The sequence below is a fragment of the Vombatus ursinus genome, unplaced genomic scaffold (assembly GCF_900497805.2).
Source record: "Vombatus ursinus unplaced genomic scaffold, bare-nosed wombat genome assembly UNPS02000577.1, whole genome shotgun sequence".
NCBI lineage: Eukaryota > Metazoa > Chordata > Mammalia > Diprotodontia > Vombatidae > Vombatus > Vombatus ursinus.
Genome location: NW_020940355.1, coordinates 15,492,806 through 15,509,054, shown reverse-complemented (window position 1 = coordinate 15,509,054; position 16,249 = coordinate 15,492,806).

Below are 16,249 nucleotides of genomic sequence, written 5' to 3'. Positions count from 1 at the left end.
AAATTTCCTAGTCTATAAAATGGGGGATAATAGTTTTTTTTTCACTCCAAGTCTCACTGAATTGTTACAAGGAACTCTGTAAATGTAAGCTACTTTTAGAGCTAGTAAGCACTTAATAGCTATCTCGTCTCTCTCTCTCTCTGTATCTTTCTATCCCTCTAACTATCATCTATTTAATATCTGTTCCTTTTCAGAAAGACCAGTTAACTTGGTTGCCTATTCATATGAATAAAGAGACAAAAGGCTGCATAACATGGCTTCTTGTCTGAAGCCAGATTTGAACTTGGGAAGGTGAGTCTTCCTGACTCCAGGCCCAGTATTCTATTCACTGCATCATCTATCTGCCCATAATACATCTTGAAATATTGAAAACCACTCTGAGTGGCCCACAGATTTGAAACTCAGGATCTAGGCCACATTTTCCCAGTATGTTGATGAGTTGAGTGGGATGTGAATATGTGATGGATGAAAAGGCTGCTTGCTCTCAAAGATGCAAATTTAAAACCTGAGTGTGTAAAAACCCCATCTGCCTGAGCAAATGAGCCACGGAAATAGAATGATTAACATTCATGGGTTGGCTTTTACAGACAACCCAGCACAAATCAAGACCCTCCAGTTTCGCTATGCACTGGAGATGATCCCCAGGATAGAGGTAGTGATTTAAACAGCAGCCAAGAAAACAGTATGTGGATCTGGAGAGGATCACAATTGCAAAAGGGAAAGGAGCTAGCTTGCTAGCCTTGGCCAGATATCAGCTTACAAGAGAGTGAGTGACATAATGTGCGGAGCGAAAGGAAAATATTTGAAAACACAGGGAAGCAACAAAAAGACTAAGCACGGTGCAGTGGGGAAAACACCGAATTAAGAGTCTGAGGGGGCTGTTGTTTTTTAGTCATTTTTATGGCAAGTTAGGTGGTGCCATAGTGCATAGAGTGCCAGACCTGAAATCAGGAAGACTCATCTTCCCAATTCAACTCTGCCCTCAGACACTTACTAGCTGTGTGACCCCAGGCAAGTCACTTAACCCTGTTTGCCTCAGTTTCCTCATTGGTAAAATGAACTGGAGAAGGAAATGACAAACTGTTCCAGTATCTTTGCCATGAAAACCCCTAATGAGGTCACAGAGTGGAACATGTTTAAAAACATTTATTGTTGTGGTTCAGTCAAAAGTCCTACTTTTTGTGATGCCATTTTGGAGTTTTCTTGGCAAAGATACTGGAGTGGTTTGTCATTTCCTTCTTCACCTCATTTTATAGATAAGGAAGCTGAGGCAAACAGAGTTAAGTGACTTGCCTGAGGTCAACACAGCTAGTAAGTGTCTGAGGCCAGATTTGAACTTAGATCTGACTCCAGGTCCAGCACTCTAGTTGCCCAGTAATTCTAGGGCCTGGGTTCAAATCACAATTCTGTCATTTACTATGTGTCTTTAGGTAAGTCATTTAACCTCTCCATAAAATTAGGATACTGTACTGGATGTCCTCTAAAGTCCCTTCCAGCTCTAATTTTTTTAAATTTTTTTTTGGCAGTTGGGGTTAAGTGACTTGCCCAGGGTCACACAGCTAGTAAGTGTCAAATGTTTGGTCTGAGGCCGGATTTGAACTCAGGCCCTCCTGACTCCAGGGCCAGTGCTCTATCCACTTTGCCACCAACAGGCTCCTCCCCGCCCCTTCCAGCTCTAAATCCATGCTCCTGTGGCAGTATTTACTGTAATGAGACAGCTTCCTGCTCATGGGTGGTACTAAAGAGTCTTTTAGAAAGATGAATAAAGAATGATAGCATAGGCCATTTGGGGAACTGTTTGCAAACATCTTTTAAAATGCTAAGAATATGTTGCTGTATGTATGCGGGTCATGAAAAGATGTTTTTAAAGGGACTTTCTATTAAATGTTAAAGAACTTTGGAAAGCATAAAATACTATATAAAAGTGAGATATTAATGATTGCTACCTATTTCACATATATACAAAATCACCTTCATTCTTACAGTTCAATTGGCCCCTTGTTCAGTTATTCATTCATTCAACAAAACTTTAAGTGCCTACTATGTGCTGGATGCAGGGGGTGGCTATAAAGATAAATATAATAATAATGAGCAATTATGAAGCACTTTAAGGTTTGCAAAGCACCTTAAATATGTCTTCATTTGATCCTCACAACAGTCTTGGGAGGTAGGTACTATTTTTATCCCTAATTTACATATGGGGAAACTGAGGTTGACAGAGGTTAAGTGACTTGTTCAGGATCACATAGCTAGCAAGCATTTGAGGTAGGAACTGAACCCAAGTCTCTTGACTCCAGGTCTAGCTCTCTATATATTACACTCTGAGGTACCTCTAAATAAAGGATAAATCATATGCCCACAAGGAATTTACTACAATAACTATAATCATTACTCATATCTACACAGGGTGTTCCAAAAGTTTAAATAACTTAAAACTTCACCAGGATTTTTGGAACACCTTATATAGCATTTTAGAGTTTACAAAACACTTTCCTGGCAACAACCTTTTGAGGTAGGTATATGAGTATTGAATATTAGTATTTATATTTTATATGAAGAAAATGGAAATCTGCTATCTAATATAAAAGATAAGACACTGAAACAAAATGTATGTATAACTCAAAGGAGAAGGAGAAAATGCATCAAAGAAATATAAAAAAAAAATTGTTATTAGGGAAGAAGAAATCCCTGGAAAGAATAGGAGAAGCCTCCTAAAGGAGGGGCCATTGTATTAAACTATAAGCTCCTTGAGGGCAGGGACTGTCTTTTGCCTTTGTACTCCCAGCAGCAACTAGGTGGCACAGTGGATAGAGCGCTGGACCTGGAGTCAGGAAGACACAGGCACCTCCTAGCTGTGTGACACTGGAAAGTCACTTAACCCTGTTTGCCTCAGTATCCTCATCTGTAAAATAAGTTGGAGAAGGAAATGGTGAACCATTCCAGTATCTTCATTAAGAAAACCCCAAATGAGGTCACGAAGGATTGAAAATGACTGAACAACAAAGTATCCCCAGTATAGAGCACAGTGCTGGACACACTGTAAGCACTTAATAAATGCTTATTGACCGATTGACATTGAAACTGGGCCTTGAATGATGGGTGTAGTTTCAACAAACTAAGATGGCAGGGGGAGAGCATTCTAAGCTTGTTTGACATGTTTGGAAAACACAAAACAGAACAGCATGAGATGAAATGGAGAGATAGTTTGCAGAGGGCCGTGAATTTCAGGGTAAGATGTTTGGTCTTCACATGGCAGCCAAATATAGCTTCTAGAGCAGGGGGACTAACATGGTCAGAATTGTTCATCAGGAAGATTAATCTCCTATCTACAGGAGGGGTAGGCTGGAAGAGCAGGGGGACCAGGACTACAATCTTGTTATTTGTCAAGTTTTTAACCAGATTATTGGAAGGATGATGTTAAAAGAAAGGCCAGGGTGTCCCAGTGTTTTAGCTTGATGGACAAGCCAATCAGTGTGCAGGTCCACAAGTAAATGACTATATAAGAGACTCATAGTTATAAAATGAGGTGAAGTTTATTCTAAGGCTATATAGGAATAGGTGTCACATAGCAGTCCTTTGCGCTGGTGAGGCAGCTACAATAGGGCCTGATTCAGCAGCCCAGTCATCCTTGCAATACTCCAGGCCCGAGATTCCCAATTACTGCTAGCAAGGAAGATAGGTGATGATGATGATGATAATGGTGGTGGTGGTGGTAGTGCTGGTAGTGGTGGTGATGATGATGGTGATGGTGATGGCAGTCAAGCCAAGTCGACAAGCATTTATCAAACATCTTCTATGTGCCAGGCACAATGCTAAGTGTTAGGAATACAAAGAAGGAACTCTCTCAAGGAACTTACAGTTTAATGGGGGAGACAACATGTAAAAAACCTCGTACAGATATGATATCTAAAGGATAAATCAGAGGTAATCTCAGAGGGACGGCACCAAGGCTAGGGAGGACTGGGGAAGGCTCCTTGTGGAAGGTGGGACTTTAGCTGAGACTGGAAGGAAGCCAGGGAAGTCAGGAGACAGACAGGAGGAGAGAGGACATTCTAGGCTTGGGTGGGTAGTCAATGAAAACACAGAGTTGGGGAGATGGAAGAACAGTGAGGAGTGCAGAACCACTGGATCATGTGTAGAGGGGAGTAAGATATAAGAAGTCTGGGAAGATAGGAACAGGTCAGCTAATGAAGGATTCATTTATATATCACTTTAAGGTTTGCAAACTGCTTTACATTTATTATCCAATTTGACCCTCATAATAGCCCTCTGAGGTAGATGCAAGTATCCCCATTTTTACAGTTGAGGAAACTGAGGCTGAGAGAAGTTAAGTTGACTATCCTAGGATCACAAAGCTAGAAAGTGTGTGAGGTAGGATTTGAATTCAGGTCTTCCTAGCTCCAGGTCCAACATTCTATCATGTGTATGTGTGTGTGTGTGTGTGTGTGTCTGTGTGTGTGTGTGTGTGTGTGTGTCTGTGTGTATGTATGTAACAAACAGAGAGACAGAGAGAGAAAGAGATAGAAAAAGAAAGAGACAGGAAAGAGACAGAGAGAAAGAAAGAAGTGGGAAAAGAGAAAGAGACCAGGAGAGACAGAGAGAGGAGTATGGCATCTTATCTCTGACAGTGGGTTGTAGGAAAAAAGAGAAGCTAATTCCTAGGAAACAGTAACTTGAGAAGAAAAGCAACAACTCAGAGCATGAATTGGTGCCAATCAAAAGGTAGTTAATGGAGCTAGCTCAATAATACAATCTTCCACACACCCAGCAGTCAAAGGCAAAATCAGTTCCTGGCATGCATGTGGCATGCTCTCTGTTAAGGGCTCTTCAAAGAGCAAGAATCTTTTATTTCTTCTACTATAACATGAGAAGACATTCTTATGTGAGTTTTGCTGGTAGTTATTGAAAAAGTTATCCAAGATAGACACCAATTGTTTGTGGATATAATATTGACTTTTAAAAACTTACATTTGCATTTCATGAAGGAATATTTTTAAAAGTGTGCCAAACAAACTGTTTGCAAAGAAGCATTTGCTCTTTTTCCTGAAAAGAAAGTTTTGTGTGCGACTGTGGGTGCTAGCTGAAGGTGTAGTTGGTATGTTTCCCAGTTGACACAGAAATGCATTTCACTCAGCAGGGTAACAAGCGGGAAAGGGGAGAAGAGAAAGAAGTGAATAAGAAGGAGGGTAGTTTAGGGAGGGAAGTAAAACAAACTCTAACCAAAGATGTATAAAAACATTCACAGATCTTCTTGTAGCGGTATATAACTGGAAACATCAGTACCTACCATCAGTAAGGGAATGGCCAAAGAAGTCATGGTACATGAATGTGATGGAATATTAATGTGCTGTAAGAAATGATGAAGGGGATAGTTTCAGAAAAACTTGGGAAGATTTGCATGAACTGATGCAGAGTAAAGTGAATAGAATCAAAAGAATAATTTAAACAACAACATCATAAAAACAAACACAAAAAAAAACTTTGAAAGACTTAGGAACTGAGATCAAAGCAATGACTCCTGGGGTCAGGAAAACCTGAATTTAAATCCAGCCTCAGATACTTATTAGTTTTGAAACCCTGGGCAATTGCCTAAATTTCCTTAACTGTAAATTGGGGATAATGATAGAACCCAACTGCCAGGGTTGTAGTAAGGATCAAACAAGATATTTGCAAAGTGCTCAGTACAGTGCCTGACACATGGTAGGTTCAACAATTATTAGCTCTTATTTTGTTTCGTTTTGCTTAACTTTACATGTTTGTAACAGGGGTTTTGTTTTTCTTTCTTTCTCAATGCTGGAGGTGGGAGGAGGAGGAGGAAGGAAAGGGTTGGGGGACAGAGAGAGAGAAAGAAAGAGAGAGACAGAGAGAGAGAGGAAGAGAGAGAGAAAAGATAGATTTTCATCAATTAAAATATTTTCATTAAAAATCCTAAAAATAGGGGCAGCCAGGTGGCGCAGTGGATAGAGCACCGGCCCTGGATTCAGGAGGACCTGAGTTCAAATCTGACCTCAGTCACATAACACTTACTAGCTATGTGACCCTGGGCAAATTACTTAACCCCGTTGCCTAGCCAAAAAAAAAAAAAAAAACCAAACCAAAAAAAAAACCTAAAAATAAAAAAAAATACTGTTAATATGTACATATGAAGAAACATGACTTTCTACAAATTTCTTTGTGAAAAATGTAGAATGATGCTTTAATTGTGTGCAAACAGTTTAGTATTATGAAGACAAAGAAAGATATCTTTTTTAATCTAGAGAAATATGAATATAAAGAAACATCATAGTCAACAAAGAGATGGATAACCACGTTGAAAACTTCAGATAAACAAAGCATTATGGTATGTCATCTAATTTGCATAAGTATGTTCCATGATTAAAAAGTATATACAGAAAAAAAGAGAAATCATATAAACATTTGGAGATTGAGGTATGATTCTTAAAAGGACTATAAATTTGATAGGGGAAATTTGGGGAGTTGTTACTTTAAGTAAAATGTTAGTCACTGAGACTCAGAATTGAAAACACATGGGGGGATGGGAATTGAAAAAGCTATTCTGTGGCAGTAGAAAGCAGACAGCTGATAGAAGGAATCAGTCGAGTGATGCCTAATAGGTCAAAAAGAGAGAATTTATTTCGTTGTGGAAGAGCTCCTTACAGGTATTTCATTTCAGTGTCATCTGAGCTCCACTCTGATTGGACAACACAGCATCCAGGTGAATGAATGGTCTGGTTTCACAGAAATAGTCAGTTTGACGAGCACTGGAAGCTGAGAAACAACTTTTCTCTACTCACTCCCACCCGTTACAACTGAGAGGGCATTTGGTGAGACTACAGGGCAGCTGGAGAGGGCTTTGCCTCATCCCTACCTTTTCCTTTTAAAGGGGAACTAGCTCAAAGCTGGTATCTCCATTAACCTTGTGAGTGGTTTCCCCCTCACCCCCTTTGATCCCTTCTTCCCACAGAAAAAGGTAGAGCTTAGGGAAAGAAGCTGATGCTATTTCCCATCCAAGGCAGATCAGGAAGGAGTTTCCTTATAGATGAATTGTTTCTCAGTTGCTTACCATTATTATTTTTAAAAATTATTTTCATGGCTATCTTTCGGTTTTTTATATCACCAAAATTTCTCCCAATATCCCGCCTCCTCCTTGTTCCTAGAGAACCAGCTAATACAGCAAATAATTTTTAAAAGATTTTAAAGACAAAAAAGTTAGCAAACAGCAATACATCAAAAATCTGAAAGTATATGCAATGTACCACACTTGGAGACCTCCCACCTCTGCAAAGAATAGGAGGACAGTGTTTTATCCTATTTCTTCCTTGTTTTGGAGCCATACTTATTCATTCTAAGTTTGCAACATACCATCTTGCTTGTTTTGGGGTTGTTCTTTCCATTTACATTGTTGTAATCACTGTATATATTGTTTTTCCTAACTATTTCACTTTCTATCAGTTCGTGTAGATCTTTCCATGCTTCTTTGTTTATATTTGTCATTTCTAACAGCACTGTGATGTTCTATTCTATTCCTATACTACAATTTCTTTAGCCATTCAATCAATGGACATCAACTTTGTTTCTAAATCTTTGCTTTCAGAAAAAGTCCTGCTATAACTATTTTGGTTTATATGGGGCTTACCCTTATTGTTATAACTTATGAGTTGGTGGCCCCTTCTAATAGAAAAAAAATCAGACAGCTGCTAAATCCCTGTCTGGGGTGATTAACTATAGGCCAGGTGAAGACAAGACACTGTGCACTTCTTGATCGTCACTAAGACTCTTAGCTTGTTTTTCCACCAGTATCCTTCAGTGAACCATCTTCTTTCAAGGATCATACAATCTTCTCAACCTTGCTGCTATCTTCCATTGACTTCCTTAAGTCTTTTGTCTTTCTCAATGATTTTTGTATCTGCTTCACAATCTTCCTCTCCATGTCATAATTAGGGACCTCAGCATTCATGTTGACAACCTCTCTGATAATTTGACTTCTCATCACCTCAACTTCTATTCCATTCACCTTCTTCATTCCACCTAACCACATACCAGCAGAGTAATGAGATAACTCTTGGAATTGCATACTTACTAAGATATATAGGTTTGATTTTGTACTCTCTGACCAGGAACTTCTACCTTTCCTACTGTCATTCATTCTAAACCTCTTCTTCACCTTTACTCTGACCTTCACCTTTATCATCACTTCCAGTCCCTTTGACCTATACTTACTGTAAGATGTATGCTTTCCATGTAGGTTATATGTCTACCCATGTAGGTCTGTCCAAATGTGGCTTGCAGGGAGGAATATCTATATCTATGGAATCTCATCTACCCCTCTCCAAAAAGGATTTTAATTTCAGCCAGAAGAATACAAAGTTGAAATAGCAAGTCTGACTTGTATTACTTTTCTCGTAGAAGCGATACCAGACTAGAATGTTATCTATCTGGTCCCCTAAATATTGTTAGTCATGGTGAAACAATTTTTAAGTTGAAGCCACTTTTCCTGGTTGTTCTCTCTTAACCAGGAAGGAGTACCCGAAGCTCTATCCAAGCGTTTGACTATCTTTTCACCAAATGTTAGTTACACAAAGACCATCACAAATATATAGCAATTAAATTCTTTATCTGAGCAAATAGCAAACAGAAATTAGAGATGAGAATATACCAGAAAATACAGAGTGAATAAACTCTCCCACTGGGAGTGAGAAAGCTCAGCTTCTTCCTAGAGTCTTTCTCTCCCTATAGAATCTCTTCCTGAATAGAAACTGAAACTGTATGTGTCCCTTCTTAAAAGTTAGAAACCAGAAGCAACAAAACTCCCATGATCTCACCAAATCTACTTTTCATGTAAGTGCAGGGCATTGAGTAATCCTTCTCTCACTCTTGAAAAAAGTCCTATGCAAGTGCTTAGGTTTGAGCCCCAGGTTATACTTCTCCAAGTCCTCTTCCTCTCACTCTGGCTTTCCTTGCCTTCATCTCGATTTCTTACCTCCATGTTCTGCCTCTTATCCTAGAAGCCTCCTCCAGATGACCTTCTACTCTTCCAACCATCCTAACTAACCCTCATCTCCAAATAACTATCAGCAACTACTTTTCCTAAGTCTAATTGCATTTTCTTACTAGAAGAATAACAAAATCGTGTTGATTTCACCCACAACAAATGTACATATTGTCAGCTGGTTTCTCATCAATGCTTCGCAATTGTTCTACTCTACACTCTCTATCTATATAATTGCTTCCAGGAACTGTTGTGTTCCTATTACCCTCAACTAAAACCCCAGATCCACAATTGTAGCAACTGATATAAATTCCTAATTACATTATCCCCAGTGTTTTTTAAAGCTCATTTCTAAAGATTTTCCTGAGGAATTATTTTCTTGATGAATTCTTTAAAGTAAACAGTTGCTGGGGGCAGCCAGGTGGCGCAGTGGATAGAGCACTGGCCCTGAAGTCAGAAGGGCCTGAGTTCAAATCTGGTCTCTGACCAAACGCTTGACACTTACGAGCTGTGTGACCCTGGGTAAGTCACTTAATCCCAATTGCCTAAAAACAACAACAACAACAAAAAAAAAAAGTTGCTAATATCATCTTTCATTCTAGAAATAGAATGCTTGGATTTATTAAAACAACTACAACTGACTCTGGGATTGATTCGCCCCACCTCAGCCAAGGATCTGATCTCAAAATTCATTAAAAATTTAAGGCCATCTCCTGAGAGCTTCCTCTTTGCCCTCTCCCTCATCTCACATCACTTAAACATTGTCCCCCATTATCGCCTTCACCATTGTCCCCTCACTTGAAGAAGTAGCTTTTTTCCTTGCCAAGGCAAAAAACTGTATAGGTCCCTTTGATCTCATCCTCCTCACCTCCAACAGATGGTCCCCACTGTCATCCTCACTCACTTTCTAATCTTCAATCCCTCCCTAGCTATTGACTCAAAAACTTGTCCCTTTATACAATTATCCCCATTGGTCACCTTCCTATATTTCTCTTCTCATTCTCAGCTAAACTCCTCAAGAAAGCTGTCTTCATTCAGTGCCTCCGTTTCTTCTACTTGATTCTCTTCTAAACCCTCTTCCGTTTGGCTTCCAACCTCATCACATGACTGAAACTAGCCTATCCAAAGTTACTAGTAATGTATGAATTGCCAAATCTAATGGTCTTTTCTCATTCCTTATCCCTCTTAATCCCTCTACAGCTTTTGACAGTTTATCACTTCACCCTCCTGAATTATCTCTCCTTTCTGAGTTTTTTTTTTTGTGAGTGTGAGTGTGTGTGTGTGAGAGAGAGAGAGAGAGAGGGAGAGAAAGAGAGAGAGGGAGAGAAAGAGAGAGAGAGAGAGAGAGAGAGAGAGAGAGAGAGAGAGAGAGACTGTTTTCTTAGTTCTCTTCTTATATGTCTGACCACTCTCTTAGTCTCCTTTGCTGGATCTTTATCCAGGTTATGCCTCACTAACTGTGGGTGTCCTGGACCCTGTCTCTTCTCACTCTATACTAACTTAACACCAGTCTACACTTATTTAACTATCTCTATGTAGATGAGTCCCAAATTCATATATCTAGCCCTAGGCTATCTCCTGAGCTCTAGTCTTCCAACATCAATTGTTTTTTGGGCATCTCAAACCAGATGTCTCCCAAGTATCTCAAATGCAACATGCCTAAAATAGAACTCATTATTTTTACCCCAAATCCTCCCCTCTTCCCAACTTTATTACTGTAATGGTACCACTATCTTCTCAGTCATTCAGGCTTGCAACCTTAGTGTCTTCCTTGACTCTTTATTCATATTTCTTCCACACATCCAATCTGTTTTCAAATTTTATCATTTCTACTTTCACATTTCCCATCTACATTTCCTTTTCTCCACTCCAATATCCACCACCTTGGTGTAGGACCTTGTCATCTCTCATGTAGTCTAATGCAATAAATAGCCTTCTACCTTGCTTCCTAATTCATCTTTCACTAAGATGTCAAATTGGTTTTCCTAAAGTGTAGGTCTGACCATGTCACCTCACTATTCAATAAACTCCAGTATCTCACTCTTATTTCCAGGATCAAATATAGAATCCTCTGTTGGGCATTTAAAGCCCTTAACAATCTGGCCCTTTCCTACTTTTCTAATCTTCATTACTCCCCTCCATGTACTCTACAGTCTAGCTACCTTGGCATGCTTACTGTTTCCTGAGCGCCCCACTAGATCTCCTGACTCTTGTGCTTTAGCACTGGTGGCTCACTGCCTCAAATGCTCTGATCCAGCTTCCTTCAAGCATCATCTCAAATCCTACCTTCTGAAGCATAATATTTCTTCAGGAGGCCTTTCCTGGTTCCATCACTGTTTTGTTGCCTTTCCTCTGAGATTATCTTCAATTTACACTGTATATACCTTGCATTTACATAGTTACTTCTATCCTCTCTCCCCCATTAGAACTTCTTGATCATAGGGATAGTGTTTATGTCTTTCTTTTTATCCCCAGAATTTGCTATGATAGCTTGCAAATAGTAAGCACTTAATAAATGCTTGTTAAATGACTGACTATTGAGCTGGTCCCAGGCCCATATATTTATTTTTTTTTAATTTTATATAAGCCTTATTGTACCTTTGGTCATTTCTATGTTTTTATAGAAAATTTTCTGATACTTTTTGACGAGTACAATCTTGGTGACTTGAAAGATTGTTTCTTTGACATTGTAGCTTTGAAGTTTGATAATGTTGCTTTAGTGTTTGGATGAGTTAAATTTTGAGTTTTCCCTCTTTCGGGTACTGTGAATTCCTTCTATTTGCAGTGTCACTCTTTTTTTTTTTTTTGGCTTATTCTGAGAAATTTAAAGTAGCTTCCCCAAAATATAGAGATCAACTTGGTTTCTTCACCTGTATTTTCCTCAGGCTCAATAATTTTAAATTCTTTTTCTTCTGCCTTTCATATCTGTGATATTCATTTGCATTGTTTTTCAATCTTGTTCAATTTGAGTTATTTCCTGAGCTTCCTTTCTCATTTCAACAATGCCATTTGCTATTTTGCCTTCTATTATATTCAGTTCATTTTTAATTGCTTCTTCTGACATTTTTACATGTTTTTCTACTATTTTCCAATCTGAATTGAATTATTTCCAGGAATGGAAATTCTTAGATTAATGCTATCTTTTTTAAGAATAGAAATTCTTGGGGCAGCTAGGTGGCACAGTGGATACAGCACTGGCCCCGGATTCAGGAGGACGTGAGTTCAAATCTGGCCTCAGACACATAACACTTACTAGCTGTGTGACCCTGGGCAAGTCACTTAATCCCATTGCCTAGACAAAAAAAAAAATGGAAATTCTTGGATTCATTTCATCATTGGATCATTGGGTTCCAAGAACTGAAAGTGAACGAGGAAAGCATTCTGGGTATAGGCAAATTCTGGGCATAGGTAAATCCTGTGCAAAGACACAGAGGTAAAGAAGAAAAGGCATATGTGAGGAACAGCACTAGATATACAAATATGAAAAAGAAAAATAGTCACTGCCTTCAAGGAACTTTCTATGGGGGAGGACAATGCAAAAAGAAAGCTCAGAAAGGAGAAAAAAAGTACTCAAGTTGGAGAAGGGAGATGGTGATGGAGAAGTGCAAAGGAGTACAGCTGAGTGGGAAATGAAGAGATGGCCTGAGTACCCTCCCAAAATTGAAGTTTTGGGAAGAGCTCTTCAATCTACCCTCTAATTAGAGGGTCCCGATGAGGTTGTTGTTGTTTGTCTTTCATTCTGAAGAGGAACATGACACAAGGAAAGTAATGCCATGACTTGCAAGTGAATTGGATTTAAGTGAGGCAGAGCTGTGCAAAGTCACCAGCCTCACTTTCTTATCCAGAGCTATCTGGGTCTAATGGCAAGATATAGATCAGGATGACTGGAGATGGCCCCAGATGCAGTGGGAGATTTTGGCCTTTTTAAACTAAGGTCTTTTCAAGTTCTCACTTTGACTGAGGCAATGCTGATTTAGTGATTAAGGCTAGGTTAGAAATGAGTCAAGGAATGGCCCTTTTACCTAATTTTAAAAAAAAATCAATCTGGCAGAGAAAGACTCTCAGGGTTTCTGGCCAAAACAGAAACAATTACTGTTTACATTCATTCTGACCCATCAGGACCCAAACTATGACCACTAAGTGGGGCTTGGGCTGGGACCTATTGTTGGCCAATAGATGTGAGCCAGAGTGAATTGGGTTTAAGGCATGGTCTTTAAGAAAGAAATCTAGAGTGTAAACCCCAAGATATCTTGTTAGGTTTCAGCCATCAAAATTTGCATTCTTTTGGACAGAGCATCTGCAGGTAGGTATGATACCCTACATGGATGGAGAGAGAGGAAAGAAAGAAGGAAAGAAGAAGCTGCATTGCCCAACTGAAAATGGCCAGTTAGGTCCCCAGTGGGGCAGTTAGGACTACTACAACTAGGTTGTTGTTTGTCCTTCATTCTCAAAGAGGACCATGACATCAGGAAGGTGATGCCATGACTTGCAAGTGAATTGGATTTAAGTGAGGGAGGGCCGTGCAAGGTCACCAGCCTCACTTTATTCTGTGGAGCCATCTGAGTCCAGGGACAGGATACAGATCTTCCTATAAAATTATTCCAATACTATATAAACTATTTGGAAAATAGGCAAAGAAGGAATACTTAAAAATTCCTTTTAAAACCAAAATATTCCTGATTCCTGAAGCATGAAAACAGAGAAAGCAAACTACAGACTAATTTCCCTAATGAATATCGATGCAAAAATTTTAAATTAAAATACTAGCAAGGAGATTACAGCAATATATCACAAGGATCATATACTCTGACCAGGTGGGATTTATATTAGGAATGCATGGCTGGTTCAATATTAGAAGAACTATCAGCATAAGTGATCATATCAATAACAAAAACAGCAAAAATCATATGATTGTATCATATGACATTTGACAAAATTTGACACCCATTCCTATTAAGAATGGTAGAGAACATAGGACTAAATAGAGCTTTTCTTAAAATAAGTAGCATCTATCTAAAACCATCAACAAACATTATCTATAATAAGGATAAGCTAGAAGCCTTCCCAATAAGATCAGGAGTGAAACAAGGATATCCATTTTCACCAAAATTATTTCAATATTGCACTAGAAATGCTAGCTAGGAATTAGAATAGGCAACAAGGAAACAAAACTATCACTCTTTGAAGATGATATGATGATATACTAGAGAATCCTAGAGAATCAAATAAAAAACCATTGAAATAATTAAGTTTTTAGCAAAGTTGCAGGATATAAAATAAACCCACATAAATCATCAGCATTTCAATATACTACCAATAAAACCCAGCAGCAAGAGATAGAAAGAGAAATTCCATTTAAAGTAACATCTCACACCATATACCAAAATAAGGTCAAAATGGATACATATTTCACTTGTCGGATCTATGAAAAAAGGAAGAATTTATGACCAAACAAGAGACAGAGAGCATTATGAAATGCAGAATGGATAATTTTTATTATATTAAATTAAAAAGGTTTTGCACAAACAAAACCAACGTAGCCAAGATTAGAAGAAAAGTAGAAAACTGGTGAGAGTTTTTTTTTTAACCTCAAATGTCTCTGATAAAGGCCTCATCTCTCAAATTTATAGAGAATTGACTCAAATTTATAAGAATACAAGTCATTTCCCAGTTGATAAATGTTCCAAGGATACGAATAGGCAGTTTTCTGATGAAGAAACCAAAGCTATCTATAATCATATGAAAAAATGCTTTGAATCACTATTGATTAGAAAAATGCCAATTAAAAAAAACTCTGAGGTACTACCTCACACCTATCAGATTGACTAATATGACAGAAAAGGAAAATGATAAATGTTATAGGGGATGTGGGAAAATGGGATACTAATGTATTGTTGGTAAAGTTGTGAACTGATCCAATCATTCTGGAGAGAAATCTGGAACTATGTCCAAAGAACTATAAAACTGTGCATACCTTTTGACCCAGAAATACCACTACTGGTTCTGTATCCCAAAGAGATTAAAAAAAAAAGGAAAAGGACCTATTTGTACAAAAATATTTATAGCAGCTCTCTTTGTGGTGGCAAAGAATTGGAAATTGAGGGGATGCCCATCAATTGGAGAATGGCTGAACAAGTTGTGGTATATGCTTGTAATGGTATACTATTGTCCTATAAGAAATGACTAGCAGCATAGTTTCAGAAAAACCTGGAAAGACTTACATGAGCTGATAAAAAGTGAAGTGAGCAGAACCAGGAGAACACTGTACACAGTAACAGCAATATTGTACAATGATCAACTGTTAATAACTTAGGTATTATCAGCAATACGATGATTCAACAGAATTCCAAAGGACTCATGATAAAAAATGCTATCCATGGAATCTGAATGCAGATCGAAGCATGCTATTTTTCATTTTATTTTTTTTGTGGGTTTTTTTTTTGGTCTGTGTTTTCTTTCACAACATGACTAATATGGAAATACATTTTGCATGACTGAAATGTATAACCTATGTTAAATTGCTTACAGTCTCAGGAAAGAAGGAGGGGAGAAAAGAAGAGACAATTGGGAACTCAAAACTTAAAAAAAGAATGTTCAAAATTGTTTTTACATGCAAGTGGGAAAAAATAAAATTTTATTTTAAAAAACTCCACATAAATCAACACTTTGGTTCAATGGCTGAGTTTTGATGATTATGTATTCTTGGGCTTTGGCTTCATTTCACCTTCTGTTCTATTGAGTGACCAGCTTTTCTAAATTTGTGAAGGATCAGGAGAAATCAGGATCTTATAGAAAAATGTCCACGTGATGTCTGTTTTCAAAAATGTTTTCCATTACTTGTCCAGAAGGATGTGAAAACACAATTAAATTACTAATTCATGTGACCAGAACAGAACAGTTCAGAGCAAGGGCAATAGGGTAGTTGGATGTTTAAAGTTAAAAACATCCTATTATTTGCTGGAAGGAAATGCCCAGTGAACCTTGGTTGCCATGGATACAAGATAAACAAATCCACTTGGCAGGTTCATTCACTGGCTAATAAGGCTTTCTATCATAATACAACCAATCAGCTAAAATTATCCTTAAGTAGATTTTCTGAATCATTATTATAAGAAGGTCCAGCAAAATATCCTACAAGGTACTGACCTAAGGGACTTGAAAGCTGTGGAGTATAAAATAGGGGGAGGGGATATGGAATTAAAGGGAAAACAGAATAAGTAGGTTGAAAGGTGAGAGTGCAAGTACTGGAACAGGAGAAAT